This window comes from Ursus maritimus, unplaced genomic scaffold (assembly GCF_017311325.1).
Source record: "Ursus maritimus isolate PB19 unplaced genomic scaffold, ASM1731132v1 scaffold_3, whole genome shotgun sequence".
NCBI lineage: Eukaryota > Metazoa > Chordata > Mammalia > Carnivora > Ursidae > Ursus > Ursus maritimus.
In genome coordinates, this window is record NW_024425563.1 from 25,054,580 (window position 1) to 25,070,170 (window position 15,591).

Here is a 15,591-nt window from a genome sequence, read left to right on the forward strand (position 1 = left end):
TCTTATGTATAAATGTTTACATATGATATATAACTGTATATATATACCTATATACTATCTATATTTTATATAGAAAACATCAAAATGAGAAATATGTGTTATAATTTGTTTTAAATTAAAACATAATCCATTAATTTGCAGTGTTACTAAGAACATACTATATACATACACACTTAAGTGGAGGAAGGTGAAAAAGTGTTCTTTACAGTAAAATGCAAAGTAAGAAATACAGAATGAGTAATAGTGAGAAAAACACCATTTTGCAACTTCAAATACAAATCACACATGGCTGCTAAAGATTCTGACACCGATGCCAATGTGTGGGGGTGTATTTTTTCCCCACATCACCACGAAGTCTCTGGGTGTAAACTTACTTCTGACACTACCCTGACACAGCACCAGATCCCAGGGGTTAAGGGCTCTTGCCCATGAGATCGCCCTCCACCCACTTCAGAGGCCAGTAGCAAGTCCAAGTTGTGAAAGTACTTCTGACCAACAGACTATAAATCAGAGGTTCCCACGACCTCCTCCTTGCGTTCCACTGATGGGCTAGAGTGACTCCCAAGACTCAGGAAACCAGTTCACTCACTAGAGTAACCTGTGTATTGTAAAGGATACTGAAGGATAACGAATCCATAGCTAGATGGCAGGGCTACATACAGAAAGGTCTGTGAGAAGGCGCAGGAAGCTTCCCTGTTCTCTCCAAGCGGGCCACTCTCCAAGAGTTCACCAACTCAAAAGCTTTCTAAACCCTTTCCTTTTGGGTTTTTATGGAAACTTATTTAACAATCATCGGCTACTGGTGATTGGTTCAACTAGCTCCTCTCCCCTCCTTGGAGGTCAGGGAGGTGGAACTGAGTTTCAAACCTCTAATTACAGGTTTAGTTACCCTGGCAACCAGCCCCAATCCTTCTCCATTTCTAAAAGTCACTTGTTAACATTACAAAAGGCACCTTGCTAGCTCTGGTCACTTAGGAAATGCCAAGGGCTTTAGGGAGCTGTGTGCCTGAAACAGGGAAAAAGACCAAATATATATTACTTATTATAAATCCCAATATCCCAGTTTCAGTTCCTTGTATTTTTGTGTGATTTGTGCCTTTCACCATAATTTTACTGAATGGTCTTTACCATTCCCAAAACAGTTTATATTCAATGATAATGTTCTCTTTATTCCTGAGTAGTTTCTGAGACACTGAATTTTCAAATTAGGGAGAGTTTAAAAGAGATGCACCTTCCCCATTCAAACTGTCACACCAAAGGAAAAAAAACAAAACCAAAAACCACACCTCAAAACCGGCATAACTCTTAGATTAAAAAATCATGCTGCTTTCAACATAACTATCATACCTGTTTCCCTTATTTATATTTCTATCCCCATTTTGTCATTTTTAAATTAAAGTATTAAATATATTTACAACAAAACCCATTCAAATGTGGTAACTATAGAATCCTATAGTAAGCACCACAATCAAGATACAGATCATATAATCACATCCTTCACTCTCAAAAGTTTCCTTTAGTCCTGCTCTTGTTCTCCTTCCCTCCTCCCTGGCCCACTACTGACAGGCTTTTTTTAGTGCTTTTCTGTCACTATTGTTTTGCTTTTTCTAGAGTTTCACATAAATAGAATCATGCAAAATATACTCTTTTGTATTTGATTTCTTTGACTTAGCAGTATTACTAATATTGGGTCTCCCCTCCCATAAACATGATGTAGCTTACCCTTTATTTAGGTCTTCAATTTCTTTTTGCAATGCCTTGAAGTTTTCAGTGAAAAGATCATTCATATCAATTATTAAATATATTCGTAAGTATTTTTGATGTCATTATAAATGGGGATGTTTTAACATTTTATCTTCTATTTGTTCATTGTTAAAACAGAAATAAATGACTTTTTATGTTGACTTTGTATTCTATCACCTTGTTAAATTCACTTATTAGTTCCAATAATTTTTTTGTAGATCCTTTGGGTTTTCTGTACACGATCATGTCATTGGAAATAAGGACCATTTAAATTCATTCTTTCCGATAATTTTGCATCTTATTTCATTTTCTTGCCTTGTTACACTGGCTGTGATGTTAAATAGAATAAGTGAGAACAGATATTGTTGCCTTGTTCCTGATCTTAGAAAGGATTTAGTCTTTCACAGGTGAAAATGATGCTACTTTAAGGCTTAAATAACGTGTCCTAAATAAGGATGAGGTAGATTTTACCTGCACCTGATTTGCTGATGTCAAACCGTAGAGACTCTAGATTCTGTTATTTTTCTCTGAATAGTGTCCTACTGTTTTTGAAACAATAAGTTTAATATTTCTTTAAACCATTTATAAAGGAGTTTTCTTTATTAGAGTGGATAGGTCCTAGCTTATATGATGCATTTAATATATAGAAATGTGCATTAATAATGTGGACTCTAGTAGAAACATGTGGATCACTAGAGAAAATACACCTACAGATTAACCAAGTGGTGATCCTCAGAGAAAACATACTTTGGCTTGTCCTTGCTGTATGTGGTGTGTGTGTGTGTGTGTGTGTGTGTGTGTGTGTGTGCGCGCGCGCGCGTGTTTGTGTGCATGCGCTTGCAAAAGGCATAGGTTTGTGGGAGAAAGGAGAGGACAATATTATCTTGAGTGTCAAGCAAATTCAATATTGGCAATGGAGGGTCGCCTGGGTGGCTCAGTAAGTTAAGCATCTGGCTTCAGCTCAGGTCATGATCCCAGGGTCCTGGGATGAAGCCCTGTGTCTGGCTCCCTGCTCAGCAGGGAGCCTGCTTCCCTCTCTGACCCTCCCTCCTGCTCTGCTCTCTCTCACTCTTTCTCTCAAATAAATATTTTAAAAAAATATTGGTAATGGAATTTTAATGTATACACATATGTTAATATATACTTATATCTACTAATTATATTGTTATATGCATTTATGTATATAATGTGTAAATTATAATGTATTTGTGATATACATTTTAGTGTATATAATTAGTGTCTATAAGGTACATAATTCACATATTAGTACATACAAACTTTTAGAGTGTGTATGTACTAGTAAAATTAATACAATAAAAACATGAAAAGGTAGAATGGAATACATTCTTGATTTTAGCTATGTATTTCCTCCTTCTATAAATACTGGAGGGACTGGCACAATGTGAAGGCTCAAAAAAGTGATGATGATTGAAAGGGGTTCCAACAGTAAAGGTGAGTGATACTTTAGGAAGCACAACATTAAGCCTTTCTGTTTGTGTTGCCTGGCTCCTGTAGTATAATCCCATCCACATGCTCTCTCATATGTAAATAACTAGATAAGCTCTTAAATAGATTTGAAGCAACTGTCACTCCATGAATATCTGTGATGTAGAACAGGATAAAAAGGGATAAAGTGCCCAGCTTTATTAAAAAAGGAGACAGGAGAGATGAAAGAGGATGGTCTTTGCAGTCCGACCTGGCAGTTTAGGACAAAAAAATTTATCTCTTTAATTTTATTGCTTCTTCATGTTACAGAATAACATTTAAAATACTTATCTCCTAAAGGTATGAACATGAAATAAGATCATAGTATTACCAAGTTTATATGTAAGAAATGATAGCTATTTTATGATTCTAAAAATAGAAAATAATGAAATATATTCAGAGAAGTTAGGGGTAACAAAAAGCAGATAATTTTGAAGAGGACAAAACGGAATTTGTATCTAAATTAGGCTATTTAGATGGAAGCCTTGCTGAAAGCTAAAACATACTGTATAAAGGATTTAAAGATTTCATTCATAGTAAGAATATCCAAGACAATTTTATTATGTAGTTATATAAACAAAAACAGTAAGCAGCCATGTTATTAGTTGGGAATTTTGCTACTTCTTGCTTTATTAACATGCCTTTTTGCAATAATTATTTTAAAAATAATGAAGTATAATATGATAAATACATGTGATTTATTAGCAAAATCCCACTGTCTGTGAGCATGAAACATGTTAAAACCATTAATTTAGAGTCTAGTCCCAACATGTTATTCTAATGGCTCCTGCCACCAGTCTAGTATAAGCATGAGGTACAAGAGAACTCTATCAGTGCAACTGTATCAGGGAGAAGGGAGGATAAGAAACCAGGGTGGAAACCTGCCTCTAGAAACAGATCTGGAATAACTCACCCAGATTCAGAAGCACAGTAAAAGAACAGAGTCAGGCAGGTTAGAACACAGGGACCTGTGATACTCAAAGTAGATAAGCAAGCTTTAGCAGACAATCTGGGTGACAGTTGAACATTTGAGAGTTTGTGATTGATAAATGTCTTAGGTGGATTTTCCCACCAGTATCTACCAATGGAGCATCAGAGGTCAGGAGTGAATAGAAAGCAAATTTAAATCACAGATGACAGATGTTAGTGACCATTCTGGATTCCATCTAAAGGCTATGGTGGATGACAAAAAGGAAAGCCACAGGTACTCGAGGAGGGTACTTTGGTATTTCTAGGAAAATTAGATGTCCTGTGAAATGTGGTTAAAGATAGACACATGATAACTAGGTGGTTGGGGCCAAAAGAAGGTTAAGTATAGGAAGTGCTAAAACTAGGAGTAGAGACACTTAATTTTCTCTAGGCCAAGGTACGGACCATTTTTATTAGCGTGGATCCTCTATTCATGGTTAAGTGTGTGAACACTTGTAGTAGAAATTTACGATTTTATGTATGCATCAGGAACACGCTCTGTTAAAATTATACACTCCAGTCTGTAGACTAGCTACGTAATAGACACGCCACCTTTATTGCCCCAGTATGTTTTTCAAAATGACAGAAGAGTAGTGTCCTCTACCCAACAGAAATAATTTAATTCATTCTAACTTATGGATAAAGAGACAGAGAATTTAGTAGTTTTCTAGAAGTATTTGTAGAGGGAAAAACACCACATTCTCACATTGATTGACATTTATTAACAATAGAACACTGCCATAACTAATGAGGAATTTTTAGAATTACTATATATATACATATTTAAAAGCTATATGTATGTTATTTACATGTGCTGTAGTTTGTCACTTTAAAGATTTTATTCATTTATTTCTTTGAGAGAGAGCGTGCGTGAGCAGGGGGAGGGGCAGAGGGCGAGGGACAAGTAAACTCTGCGATGAGCACAGATCCTTACAGTTTGGCTCTATCTCGGGCCCCCAAGATCATGACCTGAGCTGAAATCAAGAGTCAGATGCTTAACCTGATCGAGCCGCCCAGGTGCCCCGAGTTTGTTACTCTGAAGGAACACATCAAACAGATGGATTGCAGCTGAGTAATTCAGGGCTAGGCTTCAAGGGTAGAAACTGTTTTACATTGATGAGGTGTATAGGATTTTTTTCGATTTTATAAAGAGCAGCAGATAAGCTTTCATTCATCTGATGACAAAACAAGACAAGGAGATATATTTGGGTACTCTAACTTTGCATAAAGTATGTGATCAACTCCTTTCAGTGGAACACATCATTTAAAAGTGATTACAATCACAGCTGCTACAATGATGAAGGGGGTTCCATAAGAGTTCTTTTTCAGGTATATAGCATGTTGTGACATTTTGTGGAATAGGTTTTTACTCGCTTTTTCATCTTAAAAATTTAGATTACTCATCTATATCCCATTACACCATTGAAGATGGAGATTTATGTCTTAGAGCAATGTATACATTTTGTGGCAACAGGCTGGAGAGTGACAGCAGGCTAGTACATACTTTTATGGGAATGGTAACACAGGAATGGATTGCAAAGCAATTCTCAATCATATGCAAAAAGCAATCTTAGTAAGCTTGCAAACAAGACAAAACTACAAATTCTGCCATTATGTATAAAAATAGAAGATCATGATAGAAATCATAGCTATGTTTGATGGTTGCAATTTTTTCTTAAATCTAGATAAATGTGAAAAACACCTTAACGTTGATTTTATCCATTTTTTTGCATAAACTGTAAGTGAAGAAAGAGAAGGTGGTCAAGAATAAAATGTCCCAGTGGAGATTAAAATAAAAATAAACAACCCTTGTCCGCATACTGGCAGAAATAATAATATTCAGATAACTTCATGGAAGTGATCTATTTAAGTCCCATTCTGAACTGTTGATTTTGAAAAATAACACACAGTAAATATGTATTATGAGTTCCATTTCTATTTAGTTTAGGTGGGTTTCTGTGGCCTATATATAAAAGAAATGAAATGGTCCTACAGCAAAAATTCAAGTATGGGAGAGCCAGAAGAAGTTCCTAATAGTGGGATTAAGCCATGAGTTATGCTTACTGTGGGTGCACTTCGTGGACACAGTAAGCCTAGAAGCACTCTTTGGTTATAAAAGCAAATTTATATAAAATTCATCCATTGCCTCAATAGTTACCAGCCAGCCACAAAAGAGACAAAAGAGAAATGGTGGACTTAGCAGAAATTCAGCTCTGAAGTAATAATAATAGTTCACAATTATTAAATACTTGTAATGTTTCAGGCATGGTTCTTTCACATGGCACTTTACATACATTATTTAACGTTCACATTAGTCTCATGAGCTGGATACTATTTTTTTTTTTTGAAGATTTATTTATTTCTTTTAGATAGTGACAGAGAGAGAGAGAGAGCACAAGCCGGAGGGGCAGGAGAGAGAATCTCAAGCAGACTCCACACTCAGCACAGAGCCCCACAGGGGGCTCCATTCTCACCACCGTGAGATCAGGACCAGACCTCAAACCAAGAGTCTGATGCTTAACTGACTACACCACCTAGGTGCCCCTGGATACTATTTTTTAAAATTATTTTTTCATTGTGGTAAAAACCGTACAGCATGATAGTATTTACCAACTAGCCATTTAGTTGTGTTAATTATATTCATACTGTTGTGCAACCAATCTCTAAAACTTCCTCAACTTGCCGAACTGAAATTCTATACCTGTTAAACAATAACTCTCCACTTTTTCCTTTCCTCAGGCCCTGGAAAACACCATTCTGCTTTGTGTTTCTATGAATTTGGTTTCTCTAGATACCTCACACAGGTGGAATCCATACAGTATTTGTCTTTTCGTGGCTGGCATATTTCACTTAGCATAATGTCCTCAAGATTCATCCATGTTGTAACATGTTTCTGAGTTTAAGGCTGAATAATATTCCATGGCGTGTATATATATACACACCACATTTTGTTTGTTCATTTTTCAGTTGATAAACACTCTGATTGCTTCCACCTCTTAGCTATTGTGAATAGTGCTGTCATAAATATGTGTGGGCAAATATCTCTTTAAGATTCTGCTTTTAATTCTTTTGGATATATACCCAGAAGTGATTTGCTGGATCATATGGTAACTCAATTTTTAATTTTTTTAAGGAACTGCCATAGTATTTTCCATAGTGGCTGTACCGTTTTACATTCCCACCAACAGTGCACAAGGTTTCAATTTCACCACATCCTCGTCAACACTTTTTATTTTTATTTACTTATTTTTTGATAGTAGCCATCCTAATTGGTGTGAGGTGGTATCTCACTGTGGTTTTGATTTGCATTTCCTGGTACTCTTTTTTAACCTCATTTCTCAGATGTTAGAAACTCAGCTACAGAGAGGTTATGTGACTTCTAAAAACCCACACAGGTTAAAGTGGATCTTAAAATCCACATTCCCTACTCCTGCACTCGAGTTTTGACCTCTACTCTGCAGCCAGCAATTGTAGGAGTATTGAAAAAAGGAAGACTTCCGTGCAAGAACAAATGAGAACAGAGTAGTGAGTTGATGTCTACTCTGTGCTGGGAGTTTGAGAGAACAATGGAGAGATGGCACCTTAACTGATACTGGAACTCTGACAGGACACCAAGGGCCATTTTGTCAGACTGCATGAGTCACACTGTGTGACTACAGAGTAATGGGTGATTTCACATACCACAGTCCCAATTTCACATTAGAAACTGGAGAAAACCTACCCAAGTATGAGTAAGGAACATATTTCTCTTCTGATCTAGTTTTTACCTGTTTAAGATCCTCACTGCAAAATACTGTCTTCACAGAGAACCATAAACCTAGAGGACAATATTCTGCAATGGTGATCTTTACAAAATAAAAATTTGATCATGCCACTGCTGTGTTTTAAGGCCTTCAATGTTCTCTTTCTAGTTGACATGATAAAATTCAAGCTCTTTCATAAGATACACAAATTTCTTATAACTGGGGCCAGCCTTAAAAAATAAATAGATAAATAAATATTAAAACAAAAATAGATATTTATATAACATATTTTACATTTGCATTATATATTAAATAAACAAATGCATATTTAATAAATTATATTTGTATATAGACACATGTATACATATATTCCTATATCCTATTTTGTATCTATAGTTTTTCACTTTGGCATTCTTTCCTGATCAAGACGTGTTTGTGAAGTGCCTGGTTTGGGGATAAGCTAAAATATGCAAGGAATCACAAACGAAGACCAGAGGTAACCACTGCTGGTAATACCACCTAAAAATCGTACAGACTACATAAAGACTATTTATATGCTCCTAAGTAGGACTTACTACTTCTGGCTTCATATATCATGTTTCAGATTATCATCAGAATCAGGCAATCTCATCCTAACATAGTTCCCAGGACAGCCAGGATATTTCATTAGTCCCAGTTCACTGGCATCCTTTTTATTCCAGAAACCTAAATCTCTGTTTATACAGCTCTGTACAAGAGAAATTGAATGCAAGCCACAACTGTGAATGACGTAACTTTAAATATTCCATTAGCTGCATTAAAAAGTAAACAGGAACAGATGAGATGAATTTTAATATATTTTATTTAACCTTGTATATCCAAAATATTATCATTCAATACATAATCAATATAAAATTATTAATGAGATATTTTACTTTATCTTTGTAATACATTTTCAAAATCTGGTGTGCATTGTACACTTGCTGGGCATCTCGATTTAGGCTGGCCACATTTCAATAGCTCAGTAGTCACGTGAACATACTACATCAAGGGAACATACTACATTTCTAGTCATACAGGTTCTGCCTATAGAATCGGGGATAGTTTTTGTTTTCCCTATTCCTTGTGTAAATAATGTATTTTAAACCTGAAAATATAAATAATGTTTTCAAGCTAAAGCAATGGAAGTCATCAATATATACCAGGCATCCTGGTCTTGGGAATATTACCTAACTATATAAAAACTCTAAATATAAATCTCCAGGGCCATGTCTTGATGGCTCACTTGAAATATATTGAACTGCCAGCATTTAATCAGATTTTACCTGGTTGTGAGACTCAGGATGTCCATCTATCATTTTAAGTCAGTCCATAATTTTGCCTTTGTAAGAGCCATATTGTCCCAATGACCAGTAGCATTATCGTTGGAGGAAATGAAGGAAAAGAATTTTGAAGATGATGGTATTGGCATGATGAACTGAAACAATATATTATAGCTCTTTAACATTGTGCTAGCCCATTTTAAAATTAATAAATGGTAGCTATTACAATGATGAGGAGGAGGAAGAGGAAGACAGTGATGATGATGATGATGATCTCTACTGCATAGCACATATTTCTGTATCTGGAAACAGGTACAGCTCTGATTATGAGTTCATTTGCAGGACCATTTTGACAGATGACCTGAGACCAGTGAATAATTATCTCCTTCTATGACAGTATGCCATCTCCACCCAGTGCTGTTTCTTTTAGATATATTTTATCCCTACCCCCCAAAATGCTTATCCAGGATCTCACTGATCACATGTTTCCAGTAGCAATGGATATTTAATAGCTCTGATTTTGTTACTAGACCATATTCATCCATTGATTAAAAAAAAGGCTATCCTGTGGCGCCTGGGTGGCACAGCAGTTGGGCGTCTGCCTTCGGCTCAGGGCATGATCCCGGCATTATGGGATCAATCCCCGCATCAGGCTCTTCCGCTATGAGCTGCTTCTTCCTCTCCCACTCCCCCTGCTTGTGTTCCCTCTCTCGCTGGCTGTCTCTATCTCTGTCGAATAACTAAATAAAATCTTTAAAAAAAAAAAAGGCTATCCCTTCAAGATTTCTCCCAATTCTTTATTGTGGAAGCAGTGTAAGTTCTCTCGTATCTCTTATTCCCTCCACAACATTAACGTTATTTCAAGGGGCACCTGGGTGGCTCAGTCGGTTAAGCAGCTGACTCCTTATTTCAGCTCCGTTCAGGATCTCAGGGTCCTGGGATGAGGCCTGCATTGGGCTCCACATTCAGCAGGGAGTCTGCTTCAGGATTCCCTCACTCCCCCTGCACCTTCCCCCACTCGCTTGCTCTCTCGCTCAAATAAAGAAATAAATAAATCTTTAAAAAAACAGTTATTTCAAAAACTCTGAATTGCTCTTCTCTGAGTGTACAGACAGTTGTTAAACAATGTCATCGGCTATTTGCACAAATCCTCTTGTTTAAATTCAGTGAAATGCTCTTATAAAAATAATCCTTAAGGGAGACTAGGAAAAGGGAGGTTTTACATGTGATTTATTTTTGCTAAAGACAAATTCTATTGATCTTCATTGGCTTTTTACTATATAAGACCATTTTGTCTTTATAACTTTTCCACTTGAAAGCATTACAATATTTTGCCAGGTGTAATAAAACAACACAATAATTGGCCAGTGATTTTTATTTTTTGTATTTTTAAACACTTGATTCTCTGAGGATGGTCTGAGATAGCCATCTCTATAAGGAAAATACATTTGTTGAAGTTCCTTTCATGACAAAAAAATAAACAGACAGGAGGAGAGGATACATTAATGAATCTTCAACGCCAGAGGCATGGAAGCTTTTTTGTTGTGCCTCTTCCATCTTGCATCACAAACATGATGTGTCTAACAACTTGACCACTTCTTTAGAACAAAAGAGATTTTTCCCTGTCGCAAGAAATGTTTATATATCTTTATTCCTCTCTTTTTGAGCTTCCATAGATTCCATTTATTTCTTAGTACACACTTTCCCTGACTATAAAGGAATGAGTAAAAATGACATATATCTTTTATGTTCTCATACTTTTCCTCGAGCAACACCCTTTGGGTACAACTGTAAAGTCAATACCTTGTAGCTACCAAAGCTGAATGGCTCTCCTCTGAATGGTTTCTTCTGGCAGCATGCTATCTCCTGTGGTCCCTGCAGCCCTTGGGAGGAGTTGTTAAAAGGCACTTTTGGGCTGTAGGTGGTGAAAACATACAGGAGAGTATATTTAAACGGATGGTACTACCTGAGCTGTTTTAAAGACCTGCTCTCATAGTCAAGCTATCAAAGAGATGTTCAAACGTCTGGATGCTCTGAGATATGGCCTTGGATTCCTTGCAAGTAATTCCATGTTTATTCCTCATTGTGATGGGCAAAACTTGCTAATGCCACACTGGGTATGGCTCCAGTTTTGTGGATGACAACCGAGTGTTGTATTTTTTTTTAAGATTTTATTTTATTTATTTATTTATTTATTTATTTATTTATTTATTTATTTTTAAACATTTTATTTATTTATTTGAGAGAGAGAAAGAGCACAAGAAGGGATGGGGGGCAGAGGGAGAAGGAGAAGCAGGCTCCCTGCTGAGCAGGGAGCCCCACAAGGGGCTCGATCCCAGGATCCCAGGATCATGACCTGAGCCGAAGGTAGACACTTAACTGACTGAGCCATCCAGATGCCCCTATTTTATTTTTTTTTAAGATTTTATTTTTAAGTAATCTCTACACCCAACGTGGGGCTTGAACTCACAACCCCGAGATCAAGAGTCACATGCTCTCCTGACTGAACTAGCCAGGTGCCCTGGTTTTGTATTTTGATGAGGAATATCCTGCAACATAATTGGTGTTAATTCCTCCTTCTATACATACATGATAATTTGAATTCCCTAAGTATATTAACTTCCTTATTACTCACAAAACATATCTTTTGAGTAAAATAAAAACCTTTCATGTTGTTCTAATTTGTGTATTTTTTTATGGCTCTGAAGTCTGTCTTAATAAATACCAAAAGAAGGCTGTACTATGAAAACATGATACCTATTGTAGCTAAAGTCTGAATTTGAAGAGAGGTAAGAGAGAAAAGTCCTTTTAACTGCAATATCTAGATCCACCAATTGAAGGAATTATGAAGGTTATTTATTGCACACCCTATAATAAAAACAGTAAAAATTAATTTTCAGGGTACTTTGTCGATTCTTTGGCTGATACTTCCATACATATTTATTTCTGGAAAGCATTCTTCTGGCAGCTTCCTGGAGTCAGTGAGGTGTGACCACATGTACTCCCTTTGGTATTCAGACATCATTTTAGGCAACCGTATTTTTTAGTCATGTAATTAAGTCCCTGGGTAATTGATGAAAGAAATGAAGTTTTACCTGAATCTCTCTAAAGTAACTTGGATTTTCCCAGCTACGACCAGTCTGCAGTTACAAATGAGGTTACATTTACCTTTATTTTCTTCTTAGCTCATCATCCTAACTCAACTCTAGGCCTTTGGCCACTAGAAGATTTCCCATCCCACTCGCAAGCATGTCTCAGTACTCCCACACATTCCTCAGAACAAGGTCACTTTTAATAGAAACTACTGACATTCAGCAAAAGAACACGGCTGCCTTTCAGTGGTCATTCCCTCTCCCCGGGCTCACGGATGCCATGCTTCACTGACACACTACATCCTAGTGGGTTCTCTGTTCTCTACAGAAGCGGAAAAATCATCCACTGTGTCACATGTTCTAATTCCCTGTCTCCCAGCTACACAGAGAACTTCCTCCTCGCAGGTGTCCTTCTGGCCAAAGAATCCTGTGCAAGTAGACATGTGTGGACATAAATTCTACATATGTAGACAGGACTGACTCAAAATACAGTCTTCAGTTGAACCCTGTCCTATTAGTTTCCAAATTCTTTATAAATTTTTTCTTCTTCTTCTTTTCTTTTCTTTCTTTCTTTTTTTAAGAGAGGGAAAGGCTAGGGAGGGGCAGAGGGAGAGGGAGAGAGAATCCCAAGTAAGCTCTTCTGCCCTGCATGAACCCAACGCCGGGCTCAATCTCCAAACCCTGAGATCACCACCTGAGCCAAAATCAAGAGTTGAATGCTTAACTAACGGAGCCACCCAGGCGTCCCCTATAATTTTTTCTTAAAAAGATTTACAGAAAGGATGGAAATCCCAAAGTTGGGACGTAAGTCCTCAAAACAAGTATATGTAAATATTGACATATTCTCATTTCATACCAACACTTAGGATTACATGGTCCTACTTGCACTAAAGCACAGCATTCTGTGTCTCTTGGTGGAAAGTCTTACCCATTCTCCAAGCTCATCAGCCCTGCACTACCTCATCTAATCCTTGCCATCTTATGCTGTATCTTCTTGTTCTCTTCCACATGAGACTTTTTGAGCTTACCGGCTCCATTACATCCATTTTTGTAAGCCTGAGAAATGTGCAACTTGTTGTTTGAGGTCTTATATAATCAAGACATAAATTTAATACTAAAAAGATAATTAAGAATCAAGAAGCTTGGAGATGTTAGGGAATATGAGTGCTAATTCTTTCCATTGTTTGTATCAGGAGTCATTTAATACCATTCAAAATTTTAAAATGTAGTTAAAAAATAATTCTTACTTATGCTAAAGATCAGTCCAGCAAATGTGTTTAAGAAAAAAAAAAAAGAAGTCCAAGAATAATTCAACACATATTTACTAAGGGCTTCTCTCTGCAGGGTCTGTGTTGCACAGCCGATGGCTTTATAAATGGGGAATACAAGAGGCACTGTGGACAGAGGGAGTGTGGTTTCAACACTGGAGATGCCATTGTTTTCTGCTCAGTTTTGGTCATATATTCTGATTATTATAAAAAAAAAAGAGTGGAAAAACCCCTCAGTAACTTGATTTTTGGTTCTACTGGGAATGACCTTGTAAGGACACCACATTATTCATATTGGAAAGAAAGTACTTCTCTTCTGTTTCAAAGCAGCTTAGAAAGGCATGGAATTTTGTCTATCCTTTAAAGGTTTGCCTTTGTTTGGTTCATGCAAGAGCTGCACAGCTGTTTCAACTGAACCTTGATATAGAGTTTGCTGGAAAAAATTCCATTTGCTAAATCAAAGCAGGGTGATATTATTCCTCTACAATTATACAACAATTAGATATAGAGATTTCTGTCAGCTTCAGGAGAACTGGCTCTGATGCACTAAACACCCATGAGACAGCTCTGTAGGATTTTGGCATGATATTAACCTACAAAGACATTTGTCCTACGTCTTGCCTTTCTATATCCTCCCATCCTGGATCTCATCCCAGCCTTTGGATTTAAGCTACAAAAATGTTCATTATCTTAAGGGAAATATAGTAAGTACAATGGAAAATGTGTTCTACTGATGTATTCAACTTTATTTTAGGTGTGTCTTGGAATAAAGATTTTTTTCCCCCAAATTTTATATATACTCCTCCAGAAAAACTTACTGTGGTATGGTAAATTATCAGATGAATTTGATTAATTCATGTGTAAAAGACAAGCAGATCCAGGTTTGTTTGGTTCTTTTTTTTTTTTTTTAAATTTTTAGTAATTGTCATGACTTTCCTTGCAAGGCTTTGGATCCACGGTTATTTATCCCGTGATTTTACTCTTTTATTCATAATTATATATTATAAAATCGGAACGTACCTTATTTACTCTTTCGTGAGATGCACTTGGCTCTTCCAAGTCTATGCTCTTACAGAAGTTGCACAAAAAGGGTAGATGAAACAGCATTGAACAAGTCCTCAAATTCAGGAAATTTCTAACAAAACAGGTACTTTTTTGACATTATTTAAAATTATGATTTCTTTTTTTAAGAAGAACTTAAAAATTAGAAAAAAATAGAGAGGAACCAGACATGTTTTTTTTCCTCCCTATGCCATGCTCCTTATTTATGGCCTTTCTTATTGTGCCTCTCCGAGAGTATTATCCTGCAGAGGTCAAGCCTCCACAAATTTATTCAGGAGTAACTTTCAGCTACTTTGAAAATGATTTTCTGTATGGACTGCGACTGCATGCCTGATGTTAAGCTTGTTGGGCTGGCCAGTAAGAATTATTTCAAGCCAGAGATGAGGATGCCTTCCTAAGCCTTATATCATTTTTGTGCCCCATCATGTACTGCAGGAAAATCTTAAAGTTTATGGTTGTCTGTTCTGTCACCTGGTAAGTGTGAAGAGTCAGGATGGAGAGGGGAAGGTAAGGAATAAAGGTTATAATTAAGAAGCTACAAATTCAGGAAAATATCTTTCTATTGTTTTTATTCTAAAACTTTTTTTTTTTTCATTTAAGCTCAGATAAAACTTTTGTACTTGGCAATATATGCACTACCCTCTTATTTTATTCAAATTAGAAATGCCAATTAGAAAAGTGCACAACCAAATGGTTCATTTTTAATTGCGTGCACATTTTTTTAGTAAATGAACATGTATTATTTGGATAACATTTTTGAGATATCAACTGTTTCACTTAAACACAGAACAGAATAATTGTAACAGGCATAAGTTTAAAACTTCTGGTGATGGGTCATTTTCTTTTCCAACCTTGATGTCTCCAACCTTCTTCAATTTCATTTTACTTTATCTAACTTTGGGATATAACTTCTACAGTCTAATTTCTA